The sequence below is a fragment of the Molothrus ater genome, chromosome 2 (assembly GCF_012460135.2).
Source record: "Molothrus ater isolate BHLD 08-10-18 breed brown headed cowbird chromosome 2, BPBGC_Mater_1.1, whole genome shotgun sequence".
Classification (NCBI taxonomy): Eukaryota; Metazoa; Chordata; class Aves; order Passeriformes; family Icteridae; genus Molothrus; species Molothrus ater.
The window spans coordinates 102,690,141-102,700,505 of NC_050479.2; positions in this window are offsets into that span (position 1 = coordinate 102,690,141).

The window sequence follows — 10,365 nt, forward strand, 5'->3', positions numbered from 1 at the left end:
CAATTTTCAAATTGATTTCAAAGATTTTTGTAGAAATCTTCACGTTTTCTACACTCACAAGCAAATATAAAGAGGTAGGTATTTTTCAGAACTATCAGCTTTAATTTAAGTATTTCTAATTTTCTGGTATAGAATTTGGTAAATCTGGCTTTTTTGGGCAATTTTCAGGGTCTTCCATCTAGTGTGTTACCAAGGGGTTGAAAGCTGCAGAAGATAAACTGAGACTCCTTTCTCACAACTGTCCTCAACAGGCAGCCCCACCTAAATTTGTAGACACTCCCAGTGTCCTTCTTGTCTTCTTTCTATTATGCCCCTCTTTTAGAGGGACAAGAACCCTAAAAGCTTTTAGCAGTCAAGTATTATTTGACATTTATTTTATTCTAAAATATCTAAACATGTAGCAATCAAGGTAAGGAAGATAGAAGAATTATAAATAAACAGTAACCTCTATGGGACTTTTTATACAAATAGCACTTAAAATAATGTTATGTGTATTTCAGATTTAGTAAAAAAAATCAAAAATAATTACTGCTCACAACATGACTAAAGTGATTTGTCCTATGGTGTCAAATGTTACTTTGTGGTAAAACAATGTATCTACAAACAGCCAATTTACTTGAACTCGGATGTACAAAGGGATGACACAATATAATTTTTATCAATAGCCAATGAATTATTCAGTGGTTTGAAACGTTTTCATCCTCTTAAATCTACTAGTATCTTCCACAGTAGATTTATAGCTATATTACTGAAGTTGGTCTTTCTCTGGAATTGTGTCAAGTGTAACTATTTAGTTTGTTTTAATTTACTTACTGTTTGTATTAACATTGTGAATTTTCCTGGTAGCAAAAGTGTCTTGAAAATTAACTCAAAAAAAAATAGAATCTTTGTTAAAATATCATTTCCATTGCTTCAAATTTAAAATCTGAATAGCTATTCAGTGTTTTGAATCACAGTTGAATTGCTTTTGGCATTTTAGCATGTCCAGAGGCAAATTCCTACGTGGCTTCACTTGACTTTCACTCAATTCAAAATTCAAAAAAATTCCTAACTATCACAGCTGAAAAAAAAAAAAAGATTCATTTTTAATTTAATATTCTCCAGTGTTTAAATTGCTTAAATGTTAGACTCTGGTGTTTCAATTGTGGTGTATTTGTTAATATTCTGGGTGAGCATGCATGACTCTTTGGAAAGGTTTCAAAATACTATTCAGATTACTTTGCATCTCCACAATTTTTCAAAACACCATTTTATGTATTATATGTGATTTAAGTTAAGCCTTTGAACAAACATCTACATTTTCTTAAAAGTGTACATATGCATGTGAGAATATATACAAAAACATATACACACATGCAGCAGGCACTGTCTTGCCTTTAACCATTTTCAGGGAGAAAATCAACAAACCAAAAACATCCCCCAAAATAGAACACATATTTTAGACAAGATTAAAGCAAAAATCTATTTTTTCATGTAATACTTTAAACCACAAAGAAACCTGGGATTCCATCTGTCTCATTAAGGAAAGACATGACAGGTCCTCAGTTACACAGCTGAGAAGAAATTAATAACCATATGCTGATATAAACCTGAAAATCTGGTCTAATATCTGTATAATATCTCTAACAGACCATGAGATATCAGATGTAAAAATAACATTAGTCTAGCTCTGAAATTTTTAGATATACAGCAGCTTATCCATAGTCATGGATATAGACCAGAAGAACACAAAGAGTTTAAATGGTAAACCACACACTTAACTAAGTTATACAAATAGTCTTCCAGGGTGTGCTCACCTTCTCTTGCCCCCAAAACTATGCTCCCTAAGACGATGTGGGTCGTAAAGAATAGCAACCTGGCCATGTCCTACTCTCCACTCCCTGTCTACCACCAGGACAATCCCAACACCACCTAATATATGAAGAAAGCCAGTAACATGTTTCTAATGCTTCTTCTGCAATACAGGATATAAAATTGTCATTGTGAGTTGAGTTCTGAACAAGGGAAATTTAGTAGATACTAAAGGAATTCTCATGCTCCATGGAAATGACAGACAGAAAGATATGTCATAAATTTTGTGAGAGCAAACATACTGCTGCAACCATGCAAATACTGCAAGCATAGAAGATACACATGAAATATAAGGTTTAAATATTTTATGAATATATTACTATTACAGGGATTTTAGAGGTCACCTCAGTAAAAGGCTTCTTGCCTCCTTGCAACTGAGTCTTCTTTTCTCCAGTAGCTTTCCACTTATGTGTGGAACACTGATAATATTGAGAAGCTTCTCTTACCTTAAATGTGATCTGAAAGTCAATTGCATGTGCAGTTTCTTGATCAAGCTTTTGGGAATGTGAATAATGTTAGTGCAGTCTAAAAATAACGGCAAAGATACAGTTATGTACTGATATGTGTTAAATACATCATAGGTGAAGGTTTTTATTATAAAAACTGCTTTAAATATTTAAAACTAAAAGAGTTTGATGCATGTCACTGCATTGCAAGTTTTCTTGAAACTTTCCTTTCCTTTATCCAATGCATACATCTTTCTGCCAAACATTTGCTCTATTTTTGAGTAGTGACTATTTTGTTTCTAATGACAGACATACAATTATATAAGAATTTTAATCATATTGTTCTAAACATACTTTGTTGTTCAGGAGTGCATGTTCTGTAATCCTACAAAAAGATTACAGAGCCTTCTGGAGAGTCTGAATTATTCACTTAGTCCAAAGAGACAGATCAAACAGAAAGAAAATGCAACATTGTACTGCTTATAATGCTAATACTACTTTATTGCAGAAATATAGTAAGAATGAAATTATAGGCTGTGTCTCAATCTTCATTCTGATCTCTTTTCAGTTCTGTGCGTGACCTTGTATTATCTGAGAACAGGCTGATGCAGGAGCTTGTGATGGTGCAACTTAAACTCACTCCAAAGTACTGTTGAAACAGCCTTCAGACATATAGCCAGAATAAAAAAAAAATATTCTTTTACTGAAAAGGATTTTGTTGAGAGCTATGAAGATGAGGAAGGGGCTGGAGCTTCTCTCTTATGAGGAAAGGCAGAGGGAGCTGAGGCTGTTCAGCCTCAAGAAGAGACTGAGAAGGGACCTCATCAGTGTCTGTCAGTGCCTGCAGGGAGGGGTCAGAGCAGGGACCAGGCTCTGCTCAGTGCTGCCCAGCAATGGGGCAAGAGGCCACAGGCAGAAACAGATGCACAGGAAGTTCCATCTGGACATGAGGAAGAAATTCTTCACTGTGTAGTGACTGGGCACTGGAACACATTGTCGAGACAAAGTGTAAAGTCTCCTTTACTGGAGGCACTCCAAAACCGTCTGGACACAATCCTGGTCCTTGTGCTCTGGGATGACCCTCTTTGAACAGACAGGATGAACTGCAGTTCCTTCCAAACTGACACAATCTGAGATTCTCTGATGAGACTCTTTTTATGCTAAAATAGCTTATTCTAGGTATGTGGTGTGTCTGCAATCTTTGAATAGTGTGACAATCACAGTTTTAAGGTGAAATGTTGGCCAAAATAATCTTATAATGAGCCACCTTAAGAAGACTAAAGAGCTTTTAACTTCAAAGAAAACAAGTTTTTGTAGAATGTTGGCTATAATATTTAGCTATTTATAGAGATAAAAGAGAGAAAGTACAAAACTGGGTCAGTTGATTCTGACTAGATCAGAAAAGAAATTAAAAAGAGGTTTATAAAAGCTTCTCATCCTCTTCATTCCTTGTGGAAAAACCCTGTTTTCCAAACTTCATTCCACTAACCTCAGTGCCTCTGAGAGCTGCTCTTTTCTATTTCCTCTTCACATGAAGCTTTTGTTCATGTGAAGCTTTGGTTCATGTGAAACTTTTGTTTCTGTAGTTCCAGATTCCTCATTGTGGATCTCCTCTGTTCTTTCAAACATCTTTCTGTTCTCAGAGGAGCTACAGTTTTCCAACTCACTCCTGCAAATGTATTTCACCTGCCACATCCTTCATTCTCTCTAAAATGCTGTTTTTCATTGAGCAGGATCAAATTATTGTGAAAGGCAGTAAAAATGTCCCTTTCTCTTTTGCAAATTTCACCTAATCCTGGAAGTCAATTGGCAGAAGAACTACCATGCAGAGACAGCACAACTAGAAATGGCATTGATTGCCATGATGGTCATGTATGAGTGAGGAAGGGAGAGGAGTTGAACATATTTTTATAAGAAAATCTGTCACAAGCGTCTTTGTTACTAACTACCTAGTGTTCACCAGTGCACCCCTCCATGACTGCACACCTGGCAGGTAGTGCAACTATTGAGTGGTTTTGGCAGAGCATGAGCTCTGTAGCAGTAGATTTTGGTGTAGATGCAACTGAGTTTTTCATATCTCTTAGGATTTAGGGGTGAGATCACGGAGAGTGGTTAGGGTTGGAAGAGACCTTAAAGATTATCTAGTCCAACCCCTGATGATAAACACAGGCAGAAGATCTAGGGCTGTATTTCTATATCTGAGATGCTTAAGTTTTAAATACTTGCAGATGGGAAGAGAACAGAGACTAATAAATGCAAATAGTATTATTCATGTAATCCATCACTGTCCCTCTTTTTCATTTCCTACAGATTTTTCCTTCTGAAAAGTTGTGCTTGGTGTAACATCTAAGGAACATTTGATATCTCCAATTTTTAAAATTTTCATTTTCTCTTTTGTTATTCAAAAGTTTCATATGGAAACTAAGGAGAAAACAAGACAATGTTTTTTGACATTTTTCATGAAAGGACAGAATGGCTTGTTGCAGAAAAATAGGGGGGAATATAAACAAAGTGACTGTAGTGAGAAATCAATTATCACTCATTTTATAAAGGAGAGGCAATAATACTACTTTAAGTGCACCTTTTATAATCAAATATATATTAAAAAATGAAATATCTGAATATATAATTTTTTGTGTCTTTTGTTGAGAGCTAATTTTTTAGCAAATGGAAGCAATATTAAGAGTTTTACCATATTCATTGTTGCTAAAATTGTTTCACATATAGTTATCACAGAAGTAATTGTTATGTTTATCATATTATGATTTAGAAACTCCCACGCTATCTATATGGAATATTATCTATAGATCTATGTTTTGAAAATATGTTTCATCGTGTCTTGTCTGAAAAATGAAAATTAGCTATTAATAATTTTTTTCATGCTATGCAACTCAAGAATCAGGCAATAGATTTTCTTTAAGAAAGAAAAAGAAAGAAATGTGTAATATACAACAAAGTATAGAAAATATTGCATATTGGTTTTATGTCGAGACTGTACAACATAAATTCCCAAATGACAAATAATTTCTTATATAAAGAAAGACCAATTTTTCATACTACTGGTCTGCAGGATATGATCAGTTTCATATTTCAGTGTTTTGATTACATTTGATTCACAATGAGGGTGAAAATAAATTTAGATTTGCGTAGAAGGTAAATTTCGGTTTAAAGTGAGGGCAATCAATGGTAGCTTTACAGCTGAGAGATGCTTACATAAACCTACTGAAAAAAATAAATTGAAATAAACTGTATGCATCAGTAATGAGAAAAATACTTCTTGTGTATGTCATCTTAAATGAAAAATACCAAAACAACATACCATAAAAAAACCTGCAAAACTAGAAGAAAATAAACTTTCATCAGTTTGGAAGGTCTTTGATAAAAGTCACTGACTGCAAATGTGGCAAATGAAGTGACTATATTACACTTTGTTTAACATACTGAATTGACATTAAGATACTATGCAAGGAAACTATGCCCTTTGGATTCTTCTTTCTCTCCTAAGAGAAATTCAAAAAAGGCTTATTTCTTCCAGCATTCTTCTATATTTGCACTGACTCTATCAGTCACGATGTCTGTGGCTATGTTGTGCAATATTTTTCATTCTTCCCCTGATCCAGTTTGTAAACATTGCACTTCTTCATCTCTATAAAATGGCACCCAGAGATAGAGAGGGGAGGATATATCCTTATTCTTTTAAATTTAGATGCAAATAAACATAAAAAATTAATAGTATGGTCTAGAAACAGTGAAATTGCAACGACATTAAATTTCAAATTGAATGACAATTTACAGTACATAGGTGATTTCTATTTCATTCAGAACAGTTCTGGAAGGTGTTGATCATTCTTAACATTCATTATGGTGACTATGGTGTTTGAAGTATTCTCACAATTCTCTAGGAAATTATCTTTGTAGCACCAAATTATTATGCTGTTAATAATGAACTTACTGCTGTTTGCAAAGTGCTTTGCATTTCCAGATGAAATTCATTTTTGGGAAAGTGTTATATTGAAGATATTGTGCAGGATATTTATTTATTTAAACATAGAAATACAAACTGGATTTGTTTCCATTTCATTTCTTAGTGTATTTTCAAAATGCAATGATAAGGAAACTCATGAGATTTACTAGAGCATTTTATGTATTAGTTTTTTTCCTTCATTTTTTTGGGACATTTATATCACTAATCTATTTGTGTGCGTTGCTATGAAAACATCAAAGAAATTTTAATTGTAAAGAAAAATTCCTAAATAAATTGTGAGGAGCAGTACACATCTTGGGCTTTACTAATGGTTTTAGAGAGAAAATTTTCCTTCCAATATTGCAGTGCATGACAACAGCTATCACATCCTAATCAGAGGCAAGTGTCATTTTGTAATGACACTTAGTGTTCATTGGGAAAAATAATTTATCATCAGGACACATTTGAAAATATGAATTTAATAAAAGTAAGGAAAATCAACAGGATATACATGTGGTTGTTTCCCATCTCATCCCCTTTTTCATAGTACACATGAATGCGATGGTCAGATGTTGTGTCATTTAATGCTTAAACACTCCTGGTATTTTAAATTAAGAACATCTTCCACTTACCCTGGGGTTTTCTTGGCATTTCCTGTCTATCTAACAGTCACTCAAGAATTACATTCTTCTCCTCCAAGCATATTTCCATCTTACTAGGAAAATACTCAAATAAGTCCTAAATTTACTTACTAGTAAAATACTCAAATAAGTCCTAAATAAGTCTTTCTATTCAAGAAAGACAAAATTGGGAATGATGCTTTATTGCTTCTTGAACAGGTCTGTTTGCCTGAAAAATGAGATTTTACTGTTCTTATGACCTGGAAATTTTAGATCTGCATCTATGTTTGTATGCCTTTTCTTTTGCCCTTCAGGTTGGACACATAAGTCTCTCCCAGATTTTGTAGAAGTTCCAAATCACAGTAAATGAGAAACTATTTTAAAGTTCCTAGTCATTTCCTAATGTTACTTCTACCTATTTTGCTCAAGTTGATAAATTAGGCATAAATAACAGTATATCACTAATTTTTAACCCTGATCCTTTTATGAGGATATGAAGTCTTTTCCTCCAGGTTCACTAGTCAAGCAGTCTGAAAAAGTCAACTTCAATATTTATTAGGCAATCAGCTTTAAAAGTTGTCGTAAAGACATTATTTTCAAATCTCAATTAATTTTCACACTTTTATCCCAGCTCATAGCATAGTATTTTTCCTGTGCACTGAAAATACAAAGCATGAATATTGTTTTAGTGCTAAGTAGTTCTAACTTCCTTACAAAAAAAGTTCAGGCACATTATTGTACTCACCAACACTATCATGGCTCTTTTCCTAATTTCAAGTAGCAAGTACTCCACCCTCAACCCCCAAATACAATGATTAAATGAAATGATTGTAAGTGTGATCTTATGCAAACTATTCTGGAGTTGCATTCTATTATTATATTTAAATAGAGTGTAAAAATATAATAAATTATTAATTGCATTTGGGTTTGTACATGTATCTATAGCATCACTATAATATCTCAAATGAGATCAATGGCAACTTAGCCAGGTAATAAAGAAAATTGCTCTTTGCAAGTCCAAATAAAACCATAAATCACTTCTCAGAAGTTTATTTCAAATAATTTAACTGATTTAATTAACCCCAAAGTAAACACATTAATTAGGTCCCAGTGAAAGAAAAATTGGGACATTCTGGGATAATGAAAAAGTGCTAAAGAGTGACTGAATTATCTTTAATCTCATTTTTCAAGGGAATCATCATGAATAAGTCTTGCATTTATAATTTTTTAAAAATACTTTAAAGTAGCTGTCACTCCCAATAGAAATATCCATCTGGGTAATAATTTTGCCTCTCTTCCTCCCCACCATCCTCTCAAAATCCAGACCAAAAAAAGGCATAATAATTGACTAGTGATAATATAGAAGTCATGCCATAAAATATCAATTAATGGAATAGGCTTTGTTCTTCAAAAGCTCTTCCCACCCTGCTATATGATATTAATCAATACATTCTAGGAACTCCTGAGAATACAGACAGAATTACTGATGGTGTCACATGTACCCAGCATGGGTAAACCTTTTCTGACTAGCAATGAATTAAAGATTTTATATCTTAACTTGTAGGGAGTCAGAAATTACAAAGGAAAGGTTTCAGGTCAGCACCCTGCATGTCAGTGTCATTATCATTCCTCTTCACCACCAGAATAATTAATAATTCTTTCATCTTAACTGGAAGTTCTAATATTTCATACGTATTTTCCTACTTTGTCTGAAGCTCAAATACCTTGCAGAGAGGACAGTTGTTTTCGGTTTTCATGGTAATCAAGTTGAAAGTACTCACAATGAACCTATTTATTTTTAAGATGTCCAAAATACTATGTGTATGGACACAAGATGAAGAAGAATTTCTTGATGAAGAATTAACTCTCTGGAATATTAAAGGAAGGATTATTCATATATTCAGAAGTATTACATCTGCTGACCTAGATCCTCATATAAGAAAAAAGCATAACCTTTGAACATTGAGGTAATGCTGATTTACTATTATTAATTACCTACAGCATTTTAGTTTCTTTGATCCTTTATTTAAGATAATTACAAGGAAAAAAGTACCTTATAACAATGTAATTTTTAATATTATTTTTCAGTATAAAACTGAAGGCATGGCAACAGAAAATTAGGAGAAAACTTTCCTTGCTCTCCATGTGATAATTGCCATTTGTGTATGTTTTCTTTGAAGATGAATATATTTTTTTACAACAAAACTTCTAGCTGATCTCTGTGGCAAGAGAGATGCTGCCCCATCCCTCCAGGACAAGCTCCCACATTGTTTAATTAAATGTACTGCCTTTGTGTGGCAAGGAAAATCTAAAGCAAACAAACCAAATTTACACCAAATGGAAAAAAAAACCCCAAAACTAAATAACTGGCGAGATGGGGAAATAATTATTTTTTTGGTTCAAGAAACACTTCAATAAAAACAAACAAACAAAAAAAAAGAGGTAATGAATATAAAGTGAAATACCTGGTAATTTAAAGGAAAGTTAGAATAGAGCTTCAGGATCTTTTTTTTTTTTTTTTTTTTTTTGTCAAGTTTAACTTCTAGAGTGTAAAAGAAATTTAATCTCAAGGTTTCAGACAATGTTGAACTAACTAGGAACTGAGCAACAAAGCAATTTAGGAAAATGGCTTAGAAACCAATTTTTAAAACATCTGCTAAGGTGAATTTTTTTGAAGGAAGAAGACTTTGTTAGAAACATTAAAAAGTTAAAAATTGAATTTAAAAACTGTCAGGTTTATCAACTTGTTTCATGAAGAAGCAGCTTATTTTCTACTTTTCAAGTATTCATGAGTACTCATACTTTAAAAAGTAAGAGAGAGAACAGAGCAAGTTGTTTAACTTAAAGGGTGAAATTCATCCTATGCACAGATGTAGCATAGCGAGTACGTTAAACCTGATTTTTTATACAATCACAGGCTCTTAAAAAACCTTGGTGGAGCTTGTGTCAACAGGTGAAATTTATGTCTGGAAAAAGTATTTGTAGCACTGTCTATATGACCAGATCTATATCTGAAAAAATCATTCTGGCACAGGCTATTAATTTTTCAAAACATATACAAATATATGTGGCCAAAAGATGAAGGAGAGTAAATTGAAATTCTTAACTGGATATTGTTGTTAAATTTACTACAAAGAGATCCAAGTGTTGCAAATGTTTTGGTGTTCTTCTTGTCAATTTACATTTTGTTTGGCCTGACCTCCTTCTTCATAATGAAAGAAATTCAATCATGGCTACCTTGTATCTTTCATTGACATAAAAAAACCACAAAACCTGTAGTTTGTTTAAGAGCACCCCTGCTTTAGAGAGAGTTGCTATATTAAAATGCAAGAAACAGCACACTGGATGCAAGTATCCAATAAACTGTAAGTAAATATTTTTCCTTTACTGCCACAATACTTAGTGCAAGGTTGTATAGATGTCACAGGTTTTCTTTACTGAAGTACTTCTGAAAGCCAGTGTGAGTCTGAAGAGCAAACTAAAT